The sequence below is a fragment of the Opisthocomus hoazin genome, chromosome 3, assembly GCF_030867145.1.
Source record: "Opisthocomus hoazin isolate bOpiHoa1 chromosome 3, bOpiHoa1.hap1, whole genome shotgun sequence".
NCBI classification, from domain to species: Eukaryota; Metazoa; Chordata; class Aves; order Opisthocomiformes; family Opisthocomidae; genus Opisthocomus; species Opisthocomus hoazin.
In genome coordinates, this window is record NC_134416.1 from 5281470 (window position 1) to 5300488 (window position 19019).

Here is a 19019-nt window from a genome sequence, read left to right on the forward strand (position 1 = left end):
AATGCCTATAAATATCTTGGGGGTGGGTGTCAGGAGGATGGGGCCAGACTCTTTTCAGTGGTGCCCAGCGACAGGACAAGGGGCAATGGGCACAAACTGAAGCACAGGAAGTTCCGTCTGAACATGAGGAAGAACTTCTTCCCTCTGAGGGTGACGGAGCCCTGGCACAGGCTGCCCAGGGAGGTTGTGGAGTCTCCTTCTCTGGAGATATTCAAGACCTGCCTGGACAAGGTCCTTTGCAGCCTGCTGTAGGTGACCCTGCTTCGGCAGGAAGGTTGGACTAGATGACCCACAGAGGTCCCTTCCAACCCTGCCATTCTGTGATTCTGTGATTCTGTTCTGGAGTTGAAGGAATACAGCCTGAAAATGGTTATTTGTGGGTTCTGTGCCATTACATTTTCATTCTGTTGAAACAAAATAGGTGTCTTGGAACTCGCAGTTCAAAGTCAGCTGAGGCAGTCCGTAAAGTGACGCGAAGAAAGTTCATTTCACACTGTACACCCACGTGTGTTATTGCTGGCAAACTGGCTGGCAATGGTAATGCAGAAAAAGCTGAAGGGACAGTGATAAGGGTTATTCAAGCAATGTACTTGATCTAGATCTACAGTAGAATTTTGTCTGGACTCCACCAAGGTTACAGAAATGTGATATTTCTCATGGTTCTGCAGGAGAAACTAATTCTCGGCCTCGGGGAGCAGCTGCATAATGAATGCTGTTGCACTTCTCACAAGTGGAGTTTGCTGCTGGCTCGCAGTGGAGACGTGGAGCTCGTGCATTCATTGCAACGGGCACCTCTGTGAAGACCTGACCGCGTGTCCCTGTTCTAGCTCAATATAGCAAACCCTGCTGGAGTGAGACACCTTGATAGTAGCAGAGTGTATGTAAACTGTTGTCTCTTTTGTACTTACTGTGTGCAAACAATGAACTAATTTCCAGGGCTGTAGTTGAGCATCAGCTGGAGAGAGTTGCTTTTAACACCTGGGGGTGCTGGTTGACAGCCAGCTGAAGATCAGCCAGCAGTGTGCCCAGGTGGCCAAGAAGGCCAACCGCTCCTGGCTTGGATCAGGAATGGTGTGGCCAGCAGGAGTAGGGAGGTGATCGTGACCCTGTACTCGGCACTGGTGAGGCCACACCTGGAGTACTGTGTTCAGTTTTGGGCCCGTCACTACAAGAAGGACATTGAGGTGCTGGAGCGTGTCCAGAGAAGGGCAACGAGGCTGGTGAGGGGTCTGGAGAACAAGTCCTATGAGGAGCGGTTGAGGGAGCTGGAGCTGTTTAGTCTGGAGAAGAGGAGGCTGAGGGGAGACTTTATTGTTCTCTACAACTGCCTGAAAGGAGGTTGTAGTGAGGCAGGTGTTGGTCTCTTCTCCCAAGTAACTAGTGATAGGACGAGAGTCAATGGCCTCAGGCTGCGTCAGGGGAGGTTTAGATTGGATATGAGGAAAAATGTCTTCTCTGAAAGAGTGGTCAGACATTGGAACAGGCTGCCCAGGGAGGTGGTTGAGTCCCCATCTCTGGAGGTGTTTAAAAAACGTGTAGATGTGGCATTTCAGGATATGGTTTAGCAGGCATAGTGGTGTTGCGTTGACGTTTGGACTTGATGATCTTAGAGGTCTTTTCCAACCTTAATGGTTCTGTGATTAAATCTCAAGACTGGCTATACTTGCTCTAAGAAGTGCACATCTGCCGAGTTACTCCGGGACATTGTGCGGCTGCAAACTTTAAAAGAACTTTTTAAGAGTATTTGGTAAGGGATCAGGAATTTATGGGATTCTTTTGTTGTTGCAGGGTGGTCTTTTAGTTTGTAAAAAATTTTTGTGATAGTCAAGGTAGGGGGTGGGTATCTGCTAAGAGGACTGGAGACTTCATCTGCCTTCTCTTAAGGGAGAAGAAAAAAAAAAAATCTAAGAGCAGAGCCAGCCTTGCTAATGGAGAACAGCGAGCTACAATTGGGGCATCAGGATATTGTGAATGACAGGTTCTGTTGCTGCTTTATAACACAAAACCTTCGCTGGCAGTCACTGAAGGCTTCTTGTTCTGGTGCAGAATTACTTAAGGAAAACACAGAACTTTGAGAACTGAAGACATAAATAATTATGCTACGTAAGCGTGTATTCTTTACTGTGTCTTGTGAGCAATATCCTTCTTATGCTCGTGATGAAGTCACTCTGTTTTTATAAGACTACTCCACAGAAGGTACAGTTTCTGCTGATTCCTGTAACCCCTTCACCTCTTTCATTTCAACTTGGTCAATTCAGATGCATAACACACTTAAGAGGTTTCTCTGTGAGTTTCTGTTAAGCCCATGTACCACACGGGTCTCCCATGCAGTTAGATTCGCATCCAATATTGTGGAGTTCTGCTGCGGAAGCAACCTAAATGAGCAATAACTCACTGAGCCTTGAGAAGTTTTTCAGATGTCACCTCATTTTGTTGTTGTTTGGTTGTGTGTGTGTTGTGGTTTAACCCCAGCCGGCAGCTCCACACCACACAGCCGCTCACTCACTCCTCCCAGAGTGGGATCAGAGAGAGACTCAAAAGGGTAAAAGTGAGAAAATTCGTGGGTTGAGATAAAGACAGGTCAACAGGTAAAGCAAAAGCCATGTGCACAAGCAAAATAAGACAAGGAATTCATTCGCTACTTCCCATCGGCAGGCAGGTGGTCAGCCGTCTCCAGGAAAGCAGGGCTCCATCACGTGTAACGGTTACTTGGGAAGTCAAATTCTCAAGGAGGTTCTCCTTCCCCTCTACACTGCCCTAGTGAGGCCCCATCTGGAGTAGTGCATCCAATTCTGGGCTCCCCACTTCAAGAAAGATGAGGAGCTACTGGAGAGAGTCCAGCGGAGGGCTATGAGGATGATGAGGGGACTGGAGCGTCTCTCCTAGGAGGAAAGGCTGAGGGAGCTGGGCTTGTTTAGCCTGAAGAAGAGAAGGCTGAGAGGGGACCTTATAAATGCTTATAAATATGTGAAGGGTAGATGTCAGGAGGATGGGGCCAAACTCTTTTCAGTGGTGCCCAGCGACAGGACAAGGGGCAACGGGCACAACCTGAAGCACAGGAAGTTCCGTCTGAACATGAGGAAGAACTTCTTCCCTCTGAGGGTGACGGAGCCCTGGCACAGGCTGCCCAGGGAGGTTGTGGAGTCTCCTTCTCTGGAGATATTCAAGACCCGCCTGGACAAGGTCCTGTGCAGCCTGCTGTAGGTGACCCTGCTTCGGCAGGAGGGTTGGACTAGATGACCCACAGAGGTCCCTTCCAACCCTGAACATTCTGTGATTCTGTGAAATGCCATCACTCCAAACCTCCCCCCCTTCCTTCTTCTACCCCCCGCTTTGTATGCTGAGTATGATGTCGTATGGTATGGAAGATCCCGTTGGTCAACTGGGGTCAGCTGACCCGGTTGTGTCCCCTCCCAGCTTCTTGTGCATCCCCAGCCTACTTGCTGGTGTGGTGGGATGAGAAGCAGGAAGGGCCTTGACTCTGTGTGAGCACTGCTCAGCAATAACAAAACCATCCCTGTGTTATGAACACTGTTTCCACACAAATCCAAAACAGTCCCACAGCAGCTACTACGAAGAAAATTAACGCTATCCCAGCCAAAACGGCACATTTCTCCCTGTTGATAAAACACAAAGGTATTGGAAAGGAAGCTTTTCCCCATCCCTCCGTCTTGTCAAGAAATTAGTAGTAGTGGGACTGGGCACAGTTAGCAGTAGGTTTGGATGAGCTCTGAAGCTCTCTTGGATGAGTGCATTGGAGGTGCTCGCTGTAGTATCCAAGTATGTCAGTACCGAAGGTTTTCATAGCAGCGACCGTGAAGTAAAGGAAGGGTGGGGATGGCAGTGTTACTGAAAGAAAGAGTCTGAAAATCAAGTTGGATCTTGTGTAGTTGGTTTATTTAAAATGTTAGTTGTTAGAGTGTGTTTTTTCTTCTGTGAGACCCAGGTTGGGAGCGGCTTGGGATCTGCTCCCAAAACACACATAAGGTTGTTTGAAGTAGAATGTCACGGGCCACTGTGAACCAAGAGGAAAAACATTGCATAGCTGAAGTTGTATCAACTGCTTTATTAGAAGTTACGCCTGAAATGACCATAAATAAAAGATTATATGAGCTTTCCTGTAGTCTACTTTTACATCCTCGACAGCTCTTAATGTATAACCTCACTGCTCTGAGCAGTTAGCTGATAACTTTTTATTTGTGCAAGGGTTTTTTTGCTTAGCAGAAGACTGGAAAAAGGAAGTAGTAAGAAAAATTGTAGATACTGTACCTATGACTTCTGCCTCCTCTTCCCTATTTATTTTCAGAAGGTGAAGAATGTATTTAAGAGAATATCCAAGCAGCTTATGATAGCTGTGATGTTCCCTTGTTGGGTGGGAGTTGGGGATCAAAGATTTGAATATGAAAAATTGCAGAAGTTGTTTTGTCAGGCATAAAGCTGATGTTCTTCAGGTTTTCATATGGAAGAGTCAAACTTAAAAAAAGAAAAAAAATCTGTTCTTGCAGTAAGCACCTTTTTCCTCAGGACTTTATTCTGACAAGGGGTCAGAATGACAAAAGTGGGGTGTTAAATGCCTGTGCTTTCGTTGGTGGCCTGGAATTGTGCTCGAGATGGATGTGGAACTTCTTAAGAAATTGTTAAGAAATTGTTAAACTCAGGCCCAAAGATGTCTCCAGATTATAACTTCATTCAGTAATTATCCCTTTAAAAAGATCTTTAATGTTTCTAGTTAGTCTCCATTCAGATAACTTGCTAGAGTGGTTTCACATGGTTTGGTTTTTGTAGTTTTATGTTTTTCACAGCAGTGTGTGATAACCCTTTCTGTGAAAGGCGTGAGGTGGAGAAATATTGGAACTCTGTTTCCAGGATTAATAGACTTTACATTGTGATTTCAGATTTACCTGTGTTTTTAATTACATCTATGATGACTGGCCAGGCCAGGGTGTAAGCACACATGGTCGTGGTTGTTTTTCTGCTTATCCTGCAGACACTTTACAAACGGCTCTAGCAGAACGGTTCTGCGTTGTAGTGGAGCAAATTTCCGTGGACCTGAAGAGCAGCCGAACTGCTGATGAAAACTTGGACTGCGACTAAGGCTTTGAGTTTCACTAACGCATTATTGGTTAGTGTTGAAATTGCTGATGATTGTTCCCTGGTCAACTCTGCATCCTCCAAGAGGAGGAGTAAAAGGTGTCATTGAAACTTTAAGGCCTTACGAGAGAGAAAGGTGGGGGAACCAAGTGATGCAGTGAGATGTTAGAGGGTAGTCCTGATCGCTGAGGTTCTGGAAACATCAGAAACTGAATTATTGAGATTTTTATATAGAACTTCTTAAAGAAGGGATTTAAGTAGAGATTTGAAGGACAGTAATCAGGCTTTGTTTGATGACCTGTGTCCTTCAAAACTTGAGGGAGGGGAACGAAGCCTGTCCTATGCCAAGGCAGAATCAGCTAGACCTAAGTCATTCTTTGAAGATGTTTAACCTACTAAGATGGCAGTTTCACAGCTCCTTCTGCAATTTAAAAATTCTTACTGTGCTTTCATTTCAGGGTACTTGAACTTCGCTACCACCAGTTTGCTTACTACGCTTTGTTCTCCATGTCTTGGTGGCAGGATAAGGCTTATAGTCTTCCTCTGTTTATGCATTCACTGATTTTTTTTGTGTGTGTGTATGTTTTTTTTTATTTCAGTCTCTTGTTCTCTTAATAACTTTAACTCTGTGTCTGAGTTGAAATGCATCACATAGGGTTGTGGAGGCTAATACCCCAGGATTTTTGGAAGTTGTGCTTGACAGCTCAGTACCACACGCGACATGAGCTCTTGGCCCCGTCAGATGCTGTTACGTGCCGACATTGTTCCTGTGATGTTTGGTAACATAGGTCACTCAGGCTGCTATCAGAAAGGGGTTTTTTTCATCTTCTGTCTGCCACTGCAAGACATTGGATATTTATTTAATATTTCTTCTCCTGGATCAGAAGAAGGGCTGTGCCCAAAAGTCAGCTGTATCAGTTGGTCTTGTAGATTTTGGTCTTGCCTGGCTTAATTTTTATAGAAGCATTCCTGAACGCATCTTCAGCTTCATCAGAACACAGCCTTTCGTGCTGAAGTGGTCCTCAAGTCAATGGATCAAGTTTAGTACACTGAAAGTTCAGCTGGATTTGGAGCTTCAGAGAAGAGGTTGTATGGCTCTGCTCATGTATTTGTGTATTATATACAGATGCAGACTGGGGATCTTTGATCTCTTTGAAATACAGTGTGCCCTGGTTGCCAAGAAGGCCAGTGGGATCCTGGAGTTCATTCAGAAGAGTGTGCCCAGCAGGTCGAGGGAGGTTCTCCTCCCCCTCTACTCTGCCCCTGGTGAGGCCCCATCTGGAGTACTGTGTCCAGTTCTGGGCTCCCCAGTTCAAGAAAGATGAAGACCTGCTGGAGAGAGTCCAGCGGAGGGCTACGAGGATGATGAGGGGACTGGAGCATCTCTCCTATGAGGAGCGGCTGAGGGAGCTGGGCTTGTTCAGCCTGAAGAAGAGAAGGCTGAGAGGGGACCTAATAAATGTTTATAAATATCTTAAGGGTGGGTGTCAAGAGGATGGGGCCAAACTCTTTTCAGTGGTGTCCAGCAACAGGACAAGGGGCAACGGGCACAAACTGAAGCAGAGGAAGCTCCAGCTGAACCCGAGGAAGAACTTCTTCCCTCTGAGGGTGACGGAGCCCTGGAACAGGCTGCCCAGGGAGGTTGTGGATTCTCCTTCTCTGGAGATACTCAAGACCCGCCTGGACAAGGTCCTGTGCAGCCTGCTGTAGGTGACCCTGCTTTGGCAGGGGGGTTGGACTAGTTGACCCACAGAGGTCCCTTCCAACCCCGAACATTCTGTGATTCCGTAGCAGGGATTTGACAGTGTTCACTGATCAGCAAACCTACCATTCTGTGATTCTGTGAAATACTGAGTGCTGTTCCATCTAGTTTCGCAGCTCGTTAGGTAAACTAACTTGAGCTTTATTTGGTGGTGGGCTCCTGGAAGCCTTTTTAAAACTAAGCAACATGTTCTTGTGTTTTCTGAGCATTTTGATAGCACTCTACAGGCATTTTCGTAGGTAAACATAACTTGTTTAACAGAGCTGTGCTGGCGACAAACTGTCTCGTGTAATTGGAGGATCACATGAGGCTACTTAAGGTGGTGGATTTTGCATCGAGTAGATGGTTTTGTGGTAGCTAAAGATGACTGTTGATTCCCCATAACGGAGCGTAAAACAACTGCCTGAGGAACTGTTCTGTGAAAGTTTATTGCTGTTCTCATGAAGCAGCGTCTTGCGAAGTACATGTCCTGTCTTGGTATAAAACTGGGAGAGGGATTGATTGAAGTGAATAGGAGTTGAATTTTCTGTGGTTTAGAGGCTCAGCTCCACCTGGGCTCTGCTGGAGGTTCTACAAAACAAAACTTGAAACTCTGTTTGGTGGAATTTCTCATGCAACAGTTTTGAAGCCAAATTATGCTACTTGGAGAGGGAAAGGGGGATTTCTGCCTATTTAACAGTATTTTCTTGTTTTTTAAAATACACTAATCTTTGCTTGATAGGTTAGGCACAGAATTTGTTTGGTTAATAGAGCAGCCTTAACCTTTGTATTATAAATCTTTAAAAAGATGTTACGTAAAAATGCATTTTTAATTTTTGGTTTGCTTAGACTTGAATGGTGTCAGCGCTGGCTTGTTGATTTGTTCCGTAACACTGGAACTTTAAAGCTGTTTGTCTTAGCCTGTAAGTGTTTATTTATACATAGGAGATTTGTGCTATGCTCATCCTTCACTAAGAAATATGTTAAGCGTTTCACCAGTGTGTTTTTAAATATAAATGGAATAACGTTGCATTATTGTGAGATCATGGATTATTTTTTGTTCCCTTTGTAATTGCATTTAATGGTTTGGAAGTCTGAGGAATTGCTAATGTTATATTTGTGTTTCGTGTAACACTGGAAGTCTTTGAAAATCAGATGCTTTCTTCTGTGGTGCAGTGATACCTAAGTCAGGTACAAATCCTCACTGTCAACATCTTTTTCGCACAAATTTTTTTGGCAAGCTGCTGTTCTAACTTTGTATTTAGCATTTGGCGGAGAAGCAAGACAAAGGAGACATGTCCAGACTGCACCATTTCTGGTAAATTAATTGGACCCTCAGTGGCTGCAAAGCTTTCTTGCTTTCTTTTGTGTAACCAGTTATTAGACAGACGAGAGAGAAAGCAGACCAGATATGAACAGACACTTCAGAGACTTGCTGACCCATAAGCAACTTCATTTTCTTATATCCTTCTTAGAAAATGTGACTAATTATTTCTAGGTTACCCTTGCATTAATGAAGAGGGGTTTTAAGAAGCATCTGCTAGGTCAGCTGATCCACTCCTGGATCCCTCCCACAGAACAAAAGTAATCCTCACCAAATGCCTTTCCTTTAACCAGCATCAAAGGGATGGGGTCCTTCCCCTTCAGATACCTTCTACTGTGTTTACCTGATAAATAGAAGGTTTTCCCTGTAAACAGAGGAAGCTTTATAAGGTCAAGAAAGGTTCTGGTGGCCATTCTGGATGGCTTTGTCTCACTGCTGCTCCAGTCACCCCTTCTCTTTCTGTCCATCTGAGAAGGCTGAAGAGAGGCAGTCCGGACTGGTAAGCACGGTGAGCCAGTCACAGAGCAAAAATGTCAGACTTTATTTTGCAGTAAAACAAAGAGCAGGATGAGTAGCATTCAGTTTTTTGCCTCCTAGTTTTCCAGGTCTCCATGAAGCAGATTTTTGCTTTCAGCACTGGAATTGAGAAGAAACTTCTCAAAGATGTCTTGAGGATAGCAACAGTTTTGTTGTTTGTGGTGGTTTTAATTTTTTTTGTAAATAGCCTAGAACATGAAGAGGCAAAAGATTGGAATCAGTGCCCCAAGGAATGAGTAATTTTAAACCATTCTCAGCTTTCATAGTGCTGACTTTATACTGCTCAACAGTAAGCCTTCAAAAAGTAAATGGAAGGAAGTGGGAGACTATGAGCTAGTCCACCCACAAGAAAATCTGCTACAACTTTCATGCCTGAACATTAATACAACCCATATGGGTTTAAAAAATGGCTAGTCTTTATTTATGAAATAATGAAAATAATGTTAACTTAGTGGTCCTTCGAACATCTGTTGTCTTAACAGCATGGGCTAGGAGGCTGCCTGCTGTCTGCTCTGCTGCTCAACACCAGAGGATCCTCTGGGAAGGGAAGGTGTGGGAAGCTTCATTAACACCACGTTCCTCCTGCTCTCTCCCAACATCCTGCTCTGTTTCCCTTCCCCACCTCGGTACTATCGATAGGTTGAGATTTGAAAAAAACGGTGAATTCTGTCAACTGCTATTTAAAATTGTAATTCAGAGGATGGTAAAGGCTCATCAGGTGACACTGGCCCAGAAGGTGAGGAAGTCTTGCTTTAAAACTGCCCTTTTCAGGAATACCCTAGATATATTCCACTACTAAAGCTCACCAAATGGAGGAAGATAACAATAAATTCAGTACTGGATTGAATTTATGCCAGAAGAATGTCTTAAGCAGAGATCCAAAGCAGTTTGTATTCTAGAAGGAGTTTATGTTGGGATGCTGGCATCGTCCTCTGGTCAGTTGAAGCCCCGTGGTGTGAATCTCGCAGTGTGTTTTCTTCTCTTCCTGGCTATCGACTGCCCGAAGTAGAAACTAGGAGGTGTGAGCTTCACTCTGTCATACTTGTTCAAATCTCAAGCATTCCCTGAACAAGAAACCTGAAATCAGATACCACTGGAAGTTCGAAATGAAGACTAAATGCACAAATCCAAATTTTTTCATCTGATTGATGGAAACCTCACGAGAGAGCACTCAGCTTTCCAAGCAATGGGTGTTATTAGTAGTTTGCTTTGCCTTCTATTTTTTTTTTTAATTGATTCTCTAAGGTTTATTTCCTAAGTTGACAGACTGGTACCAGAGATCAGGTAATCAAAGGTAGATTTCCAAGACAGCCTTAGCAAACTTGAGCTTAGTGTAGGGTAGACTTTAGGAGTCGTAATTCCAGATTCCATGTAATGGTAATGCACCATTTTGCAGTGGTTCCTGTGAACAAAGGAGGAGATGATGTTTGTTTGGCTAAAGGGAAACTTAGGGCAGATAAACTTTTCCACTCTTAAATATTGTGCACATGCACACAAAATACTTATAGTAATTAAAAAACCCATAAGGAACAAGCTTGAAAGAATGAAGATTAATGAAGATTACAGCGCAGTTTCAATGTTTGGAGAGCATCTTTGCAGAATTCTGGATCCAAAGATGGAAAAGCAAATGAATTGGGGTGCAGAAGATTGTCACGTGAGTAATAAATATGTTTTAATTTTTAGGACAGTCATCAGGCACTCTCAGCTTTACAGGCTGTTCTGCAATTGTAAAACATTTGTGGCTTTACAAAAAAAAATCCTCCACTTTTCCTGAGGGCAAACTTGGTTTGGGAGCTCTCATTTTTTATTAGTAAAACAAATGCAGTGAAGAAATGTTGTTCTTCCATCTCTTATATCAATATGCCAATCTTAAAATAACTTATTCATCATTATCTAGTTGGGGGGATAAACAGTAGCCCATGAAGTGGCTAAGGCTACGAATGATCAAGTCCAAAATAATAATAATAATAATAATAATGATGATGTGCTTGCTTGCTGTGCTCTAGGCTGCACCTCTTCATTTTTGTCTTAACGCGCAAACAGGCTGCTCTCTTCCCTCTGTTGGAAGGAGATCTCTGTTGCTGGTATGTTCATCTGGTAGCTGAGATGTTGCAAAGAGGAACTGAAAAACAAATTGTTATTATCAAGAGAAGCGTGGCCAGCAGGTCAAGGGAGGGGATTCTGCCCCTCTACTCCACTCTCGTGAGACCCCACCTGGAGTCCTGCGTCCAGCTCTGGGGCCCCCAACAGAAGAAGGACATGAATGTGTTGGTGTGGGTCCAGAGGAGGGCCACGAAGGTGATCCGAGGGCTGGAGAACCTCTCTTACGAGGACAGGCTGAGGGAGTTGGGACTGTTCAGCCTGGAGAAGAGAAGGCTCCGGGGTGACCTTACAGCAGCCTTCCAGTACATGACGAGGCCTACAGGAAGGATGGAGAGGGATTTTTCACAAGGGTGTGTAGTGATAGGACAAGGGGGAAAGGCTCTAAACTAAAAGAGGGCAGATTTAGATTAGATATTAGGAAGAAATTCTTCCCCATGAGAGTGGTGAGGCCCTGGCACAGGTTGCCCAGAGGAGCTGTGGCTGCCCCCTCCCTGGCAGTGTTCAAGGCCAGGCTGGATGGAGCTCTGAGCAACCTGGTCTGGTGGAAGCTGTCCCTGCTCATGGCAGGGGGGTTGGAACCAGATGATCTTTAAGGTCCCTTTCCAACCTTTACCATCCTGTGATTCTATGATTCCACTGTGAAATGCTGCTTTGGTGAAGATCTGTCTGCTTTCTTCACAAAGTTTCTGAATACTGAGTTAAGTTTGGTTTCTCAGGGCAGTGGAGCTCAGCAAAGTATTGTCTGTTTGGCTCTGTCCTGTTCCCTTTCCCAGCAGTGCTTGAACTTGCCAGCTGGTTTGATCAAAATCTGATGAATAGAGATATTAAGCAATGTGAAAATAATTGGTTGAATAGCAGAGAGATCAGAACGATGCCATTCACTGGGGGAGAAACTGTAGTTAGCTCTCTGCTGACGAGCTACCCGAGATACCCCACAGGAGCTCAGCCTCTAGACATAACCGTAGAGAAAGCCAGGCTTTGCCACTTCATCTGAGAGGCATTTTAGATCTTTATTTTTGTTTGGATAAGCTTGTGTGGAAAAAATTATACAACCTTTGATGTGCCTCCCAGTTGGACAAAGCTGTTGTTTAACCCTTTATCCTGCAAGGCTTTGTGATTTTTGCAGTCGACTCCACTAGGAGACAGGATCAGCGCTACAGGCAAAATTAAAACAAAACCAAAATGCCTTGATACAGTTGAAAAGCTTCTGACTTACCCTCTTCCCCTTGCTTTCAGAAAGCTGATGCTGATATTCAGCAGTCTTTAAAACCAGGCTGACACTGAGCAACCAAAGTCACGGTAGAAAAGTCCTGACCTGAATTTCCTTGGAGGCAAAATGCCGTTTCTTAGCTGAGGACCTTGGCCTCTCTGTTGTTACTGGGGTTTGGTTTTGGGTTAGAATGTGCATTTCGGGAAAATGGCCGGTGCTTCCATGTGTTCTTAGTATAGATTGATGCTTCATTTTAAAAAAAAAATTTTTTTTTTTGTATTTTCCTCTGTAACTGTTAGCATCCTTGCTTACACAGTGAGTACTATGCAGATACTATCAGTGTATGTCAGCATATGCATCTTACACAACAACAACGAACGTTCCTTTTCCACAGTCCGAATTTCTGACAGGCGTTCTGTACCTCAGTAGATGTTAAAATCTGATTGGCATTACTTAAACCAGGTTATTTTGACAGAAATGGTACTCAGATACCTACTTGATAAGCAGTAGTTATAAAATGTTGCAAATACTTGGTATTAAGTTTACTAGAGACAAAAACATTCCTACTCTGTGCCTTGTTTTCTGCTTTATCTCTGCCCCCTCGCTTCCCCCCAGCTGTAGGTTCGGGGTTTCTAACTTTCTCCAGGACACAAATTTTATGCTTTTCGCTTTTTTTTTGTACAGAAAAACTGATCGTGTTATTTGAAAGAGAATTAGCGTATGTCTGCTGGTTGCTTTTCACAATAACAAATATAAATTAGTAATTGTTTTAGAAAAAATCTTGGCATCAAGGAAGCGCCTGGCATATTTTGAAAAAATCTACCCTATGAGTGTAAAATACTGCATAACTTCTAAAATCGAATTTAAAAAATGCTCGTGCTATGTAGGGCTTTGTGTTCACCTTCGTTTTGTAGCCTAATATTACAGCAAGGTGTGTCCGTGAGGAGAATGGTTGTAGTACTCGTGTCATCAGTAAGGGTAGCTGTAACGAGCCGACAGCAGCTCTCGACGCTTGGATTGATAATCTGGGTTGGTCTCATCTGTTGGAAGTGTGCAGAAAAACTCCACTCCTCACACTCCGTTTATTGCAATTCTCCTTACCGGTTGATCTCTAAAGGGTTTTGTTTTCATGAATAAAACTTCATTTAGGTCCTGCCATTTTTACCCCTTGATTTTTTTTTTTAGCTAGCTTTCTACAAAACACTGGATTTTTAGGGAAGAAACACAGGTTTTACACCCTGAAGCACAGACCAAACCAGTTAAGCAAAACTAAAAGAAGTATCTGTAGCTTCCCCTTTGGGAACGGAACGAGACTGACTTGCTCGAGGTCGTCGCGGAAGAAGCCCGCGGCAGAGCTGGACGCGCAGAAGCAGCTTTGCTGCGCAGTGAGCTGCAGCTTGAACCGCAACGGCACCGCGCCGGTGTCCGCGCATCTTCTGGAGACACAGAAACACAGTAGTTTGTGTTCTAAATATGACTACAACAGGTTTTGCTCTAATATTGGAGGCAAATATAATCGACCTTGTTGCTGGAAGTAGTTGGCTGGCTGTGGAGGCTTTGAAAACTTTATGATGGGGGGGAGGAAGGCATCCGGGCACGGCTGCGGTTCCCGTTGGCTTTCTTCAGCCCCAGAAAGAGCTTTGTGCCTGAGCAGTGATGCAGAACATCTGATGGGCCTGCTGGTGGCCTAATCTCGCGCTCCTCCCCCTCCAGTATTTTTTATCCTTTAAATGTAGAAGAAAGCAAAGCTTTAAAAAAAAAGAAATCAACTGTATTTATCAAGAGTTTTGACATATGTGACTGTAGTTCTGCATAGCCAGTGTACTGAGAAATGAAGATGGTGGTATTATAGGTAAAAAATAGTGATTAAACATATAATCATAAAGTCATAGGTTGGAAAAGACCTCTAAGATGATCAAGTCCAGCCATCACACGCTGGAGACGAGTGCGTGCGGCTACAAGTAGGGAGACAGGTGAAGCTGAAGGCTGCTGGCTTTGGGTTAATTCCCTTTTGGTTACAGCCTTGGATGAGCCCCGTGCCTGACTGCTGAGGGCCGAGAGAACAAATTACCATGGAATATAGAAAGAGCTTTAATGATCTTCTTGCGAGTCTTGTTCCTGATTGATTTTTAATACGTGTTTTAGCTGAATCGGTTGTTCATAATTTTTGTGGAACCTTTTGCTAGGAGTAAAATTTGAGTTTTCCTTATTTCTATATACATACGCTGCCTGAATGTCTGTTTACAAACAGATGCTTTTGCAAGGTTTACACTCACATTTTTAAAAGAAAAACAAAAATTGTTACAAGTCGTTTTGATGTTAGGTGCTGCAGAGCTAAGAAGAAACAAATGCCGTGCAGCCCGCGGTGCGTGCGCTTGCGGTGACCTTTGCCTTTTGCCTAGAAGTGTGTAAAGCAGCCCGAGGCGCAGGGGAGGGCTGGACGTGGTCCCGAGGGATTGGTGGCACGGGCTGTGTTTGCTCTTTATGTAGGGCGAAGGAACAGTACTGATAGGACGAGAGGCAACGGCCTCAAGCTGTGTCAGGGGAGGTTTAGATTGGCTATTAGGAAAAATTTCTTTCCTGAAAGAGTGGTCATGCACTGGAACAGGCTGCCCAAGGAGGTGGTGGAGTCCCCATCCCTGGAGGTGTTTAAAAAGCGTGCACTTCAGGACATGGTTTAGCAGGCCTGGTGGTGTTGAGTTTACCTCCCCACCAGCGATCCAGTTTCGGCATCGCTTCTGTATATCGTACATCCATACCTGCGTACCGAGAAGAACCCGACAGCCAGAGAACTTCCATGAACTTCAGCAGGAACGGGGGTTAGAGCCTACAGCCCCACCTGCCTGACCTCACAGCTAAGATTCTCGGTGGAAAAAACGCCGGCAGAATCATAGAATCGTTCAGGTCGGAAAAGACCTCTAAGATCATCAAGTCCAACCATCCACCCAACACGAGAGGCAATGGCCTCAAGTTGTGCCAGGGGAGATTTAGATCAAATATTAGGAAAAATGTCTTTCCTGAGAGAGTGGTCAGGCATTGGAACAGGCTGCCCAGGAAGGTGGTGGAGTCCCTATCCCTGGAGGTGTTCAAAAAACGTGTGGATGTGGCACTCCAGGACATGGTTCAGCAGGCCTGGTGGTGTTGGGTGGATGGTTGGATTTGATGATCTTAGAGATCTTTTCTGACGTGAACGATTCTGTGGTTCTGCCGGTGTTTTTTCCATCGAGAATCTTAGTTGTGAGGTCAGGCATGTGGGGCTGTAGGCTCTAACCCCCGTTCCTGCTGAAGTTCATGGAAGTTCTCTGGCTGTCGGGTCTTCTCGGTACGCAGGTATGGATGTACGATATACAGAAGCGATGCTGAAACTGGAGCGCTGGTGGGGAGGCGTGGTTGGCAGGAGCAGCCGCGACTGTCGAAGCTGATCCCGAAGTGCTTTGCCAACCCCGAGGGCTCCGCGGGGGCGATGCCGAGGGTACAGGCTCGGGGCGAACTTGCTGGAGAGCAGCTGCGCGGAGAGGGACCTGGGTGTCCTGGTGGACGACAGGTTGACCATGAGCCAGCAGTGCGCCCTGGCTGCCAAGAAGGCCAGTGGGATCCTGGGGTGCATCAAGAGGAGTGTGGCCAGTAGGTCGAGGGAGGTTCTCCTCCCCGTCTACTCTGCCGTAGTGAGGCCCCATCTGGAGTACTGTGTCCAGTTCTGGGCTCCCCAGTTCAAGAAAGATGAGGAGCTACTGGAGAGAGTCCAGCGGAGGGCTATGAGGATGGTGAGGGGACTGGAGCATCTCTCCTACGAGGAGAGGCTGAGGGAGCTGGGCTTGTTCAGCCTGAAGAAGAGAAGGCTGCGAGGGGACCTTATAAATGCTTACAAATATCTGAAGGGTGGGTGTCAGGAGGATGGGGCCAAACTCTTTTCAGTGGTGCCCAGTGACAGGACAAGGGGCAATGGGCACAAACTGAAGCAGAGGAAGTTCCGTCTGAACATGAGGAAGAACTTCTTCCCTCTGAGGGTGACGGAGCCCTGGCACAGGCTGCCCAGGGAGGTTGTGGAGTCTCCTTCTCTGGAGATATTCACGACCCGCCTGGACGAGATCCTCTACAACCTACTGTAGGTGACCCTGCTTCGGCAGGGGGGTTGGACTAGATGACCCACAGAGGTCCCTTCCAACCCCGAACATTCTGTGAAGCGGGGCTCCCCCCACGACCCGGCTCCATCTCCGGGGCGCCTGGCGCCTGGGGAAGCAGGAGGGGGGGATCAGCACATCAGCGCGGCGCTCGCTGATCGCCTGCCCTCCCTCCTCCCCGCCTCCCTCCGCTGCCAGCTCCCCCCCCGCCGAGGGATGCTCCGGCTCTGCCCTCGCCGAGGCGTGAGGAGATGAAGCGGCGGCGCTGCCTTCCCCCCCCCGCCCTCCTCCTCCTCTTCCTCCGCCGCCGCCGCAGCCGCCGCGCTGCCGCCGCTCCCGCCGCCAGGTGAAGGCAGCGCCCGCCGTTTCTCCTCCGGGGTTCGGCGGTCCCCGGCGCTCCGCCGGCCCCGGGGCTGCCGGGGGGCTGCATGCCGGAGCCCGGCGCGGCGGGGTGGATGTGGCTGCTGGCGGCGGCAGGCCGGCAGGCCCCGGCCCGAGCGGGTGCCGGCTGGATGGAGAAGAGCGGCTGTAGCCCGTTCCCCATATGCTGGGCTAAAGGTACCCCTACCTCTTTTTTAGATATACATATTTATATTCCCTCCCCCCTCCCCCTTTAATATCTTACCCCCTGCGGGTCTTTCGGTGTTTAGATTGGTTTTTTTTCTCCTATCAAAGCTAGAAAATATTTTTATTCCGGTCATGCGCTGGTAACGCGAAGCAGCCCGCAGGATCCGCTTTCACCTGACAGCTGTAACGCCTTTTAGTTTTTTTTCCTTCCTCCCCTCTTCAGTATTAGTGGAAAGGAAAGAGCGCTTGAGCTGCTGGGTTTTTACTTCCCCCGATGGCCCGGCTTTGTGTTTGATCTTTGTACGCTGGAAACCACGGCGAGCGGAGTTCTGCTTCGGCTGAACCTGCTGGGAGAGGCAGCGTGCGAGGGGCTGGTCGGGGGCAGCGCCGGCAGCGGAGGGCGAGCAGCTTCTGGCTGCGTGTCCGAGGAGCTGCCACCCCTGTTACTCACCCCTACCCCTCAAAAAGAGACGAGAACTGGCCCCAAAGCATGCATTTATTACAACGAAAGGCTTTGCCTTGACATTGAGGCTTAACAATAATCAGATGGAAACGCGGAACTCGTCCGCGTGATTATCTTAACTCGCATCCCAAGGCATTAATATTTACACTGGTGTAATCTGGAAGGTCCTTGTGCGTTGGTGGTGTGGGTGGGAGCGTGTGTGTGAAGATACGGTACGGGGATTAAGCTTGAAATTCTGTTAGCAGCCAAAGAATCAAATCTTCCTTAGATGGAAAACAACTGCAAAAGGTTGAGTGTTGCTGGTTGTAAGCATAACTTTCTTCGTGTTCACTTTCATTTCGATGTGCTTTCTTTTTTGGAAGAGAAACTGGCATTGAGTGTTGCGTCACCGTAATCTGGGTTCACAGGCAGAGGCACTGCAGAAGTCCAGGGGAAACATAGCTGGAGTTGATAGGCATAGCTGATGATTAGTCACCTTGGAAAAAATAACAGTAAATTTATTTAGAATTTTATTGTCTCGTTTGGAGGAGACACGAAGGAGCATTTATCACTGTCTCTGTCTTGCACGCTTTCTGCACCTTGCTGAACTGTTCAGGCTAAACTAGCATTTGCCACACTTTGATGTGTTGTAGTAGCACGTGTAGTAGAAATAACTTAAAAAGAAGAAATGGCAGAACTTGCACACCGTGTCCTGGTAACGTCTCATGAAGCACAGGATCTGTCAGCTCCCCGGGATATAATAGTTAATAAAGCAGTGAGTAACAGCAGCTGGCAACAAAGTGGAAAACAAAGCTGTGCTTTGCTTTTAGTGAAACTTGTTTACCAGGAAGGGGTGGTAGCGATGGCTTCTCCTGGGTGTCGCAAACTGGGTAACGGAAGTATTGGGTGAAATTGGGATTCATCTCCTTGGGCTATTCTGAGGGTCAGAATGAAGGTGCTTCCCCGAGAGTAACTTTCAAAAGTAGGGAGGAAAAATCTTCTCAAAGAAAAAGCAAGCCGTTGCCATCTGTTGTTAGGGCTGCTTAGTATCGGGGGTATCGGTTTTCTCCCTCCTGCTCCAGCACCAGAGGAGGATTACAGTGGGGCTTGCTGCTTTTTGCAGGAGATGGCTGCATTGGGCCGTGATAAGAGGTATCGATTCCTCCCCCCCCCCACCACTCCAGCAACTAAAATGAATGAAAACCAATCCCTCCCTCTTCCCCTGGTCGCCTGTGAAGTGTTCGCAGAACAGAACTTTAGGGAAGATTGCTTATCCAGCCTCCTCTGCCCCGGAATGGAGAACAGCCATGTAATCTCTTTTTATTCCTGTTGGGGGGAGAAGGGGGACACCAGGAGTTGCATAAGAGGACAAAGGCACCGGCATCCTCCCGGCTGCCAGTTATGAGGATTTCTAGAAAAAGCTTCATCTCAGCCTCCCCCCCCTAAATAAAAAAATAGGACAGATGAGAAATAGCTTGTACTATATTTGTCGTTGAATGGTGGCCATTCTTTAGTTGATGAATACTCTGTATACTGTTCGCCAGCTTAACCTTAGGGAAATGAAACGGATCTGGCCTACTTTGATAAGGGCTGTGAGATATCTACAGTCGAAGAAAGGTAATATATTAATGAGAGAAACATTAAATTTGGACAGCTTTATTGTGGCCCTTTGACTTTTTTGTTAAAGCTTCGGGTTACCTGCAGCAAAAATCGGTAAAACTTTAAAAAGTATTTTATAATGTGTAAAAATGTGATCTTGATGCATGTTTTATTATCCATAACTTCTCTCTACATATTTGAATGTGATCGATCAAGCTTTCGGTGTGTTATGTGTGTTCTCATGGCAAATGTTTCTTCTTTGAAAATGCTTTGACATGTTTTGG

The 19019-nt window shown here is 46.1% G+C and overlaps 1 protein-coding gene across 8 annotated transcripts in view; it reads left to right on the forward strand.

Moving 5' to 3' along the window:
- The window catches only part of PTK2 (protein tyrosine kinase 2), a 238503-nt gene that overhangs the window by 55611 nt on the left and 163873 nt on the right, over positions 1-19019 (forward strand). For 3 of the 8 annotated variants that reach the window (XM_075415501.1, XM_075415503.1, XM_075415502.1), the window contains exon 1: positions 16644-16685. The exons of 2 other annotated variants lie outside the window; for them this stretch is intronic. The gene's annotated coding sequence lies outside the window, so the exon portion shown is untranslated. Of the gene's footprint in view, positions 1-16642; positions 16686-19019 lie in introns of those variants that run through there. 3 more of the 8 variants (XM_075415496.1, XM_075415497.1, XM_075415498.1) reach the window with 2 other exon arrangements.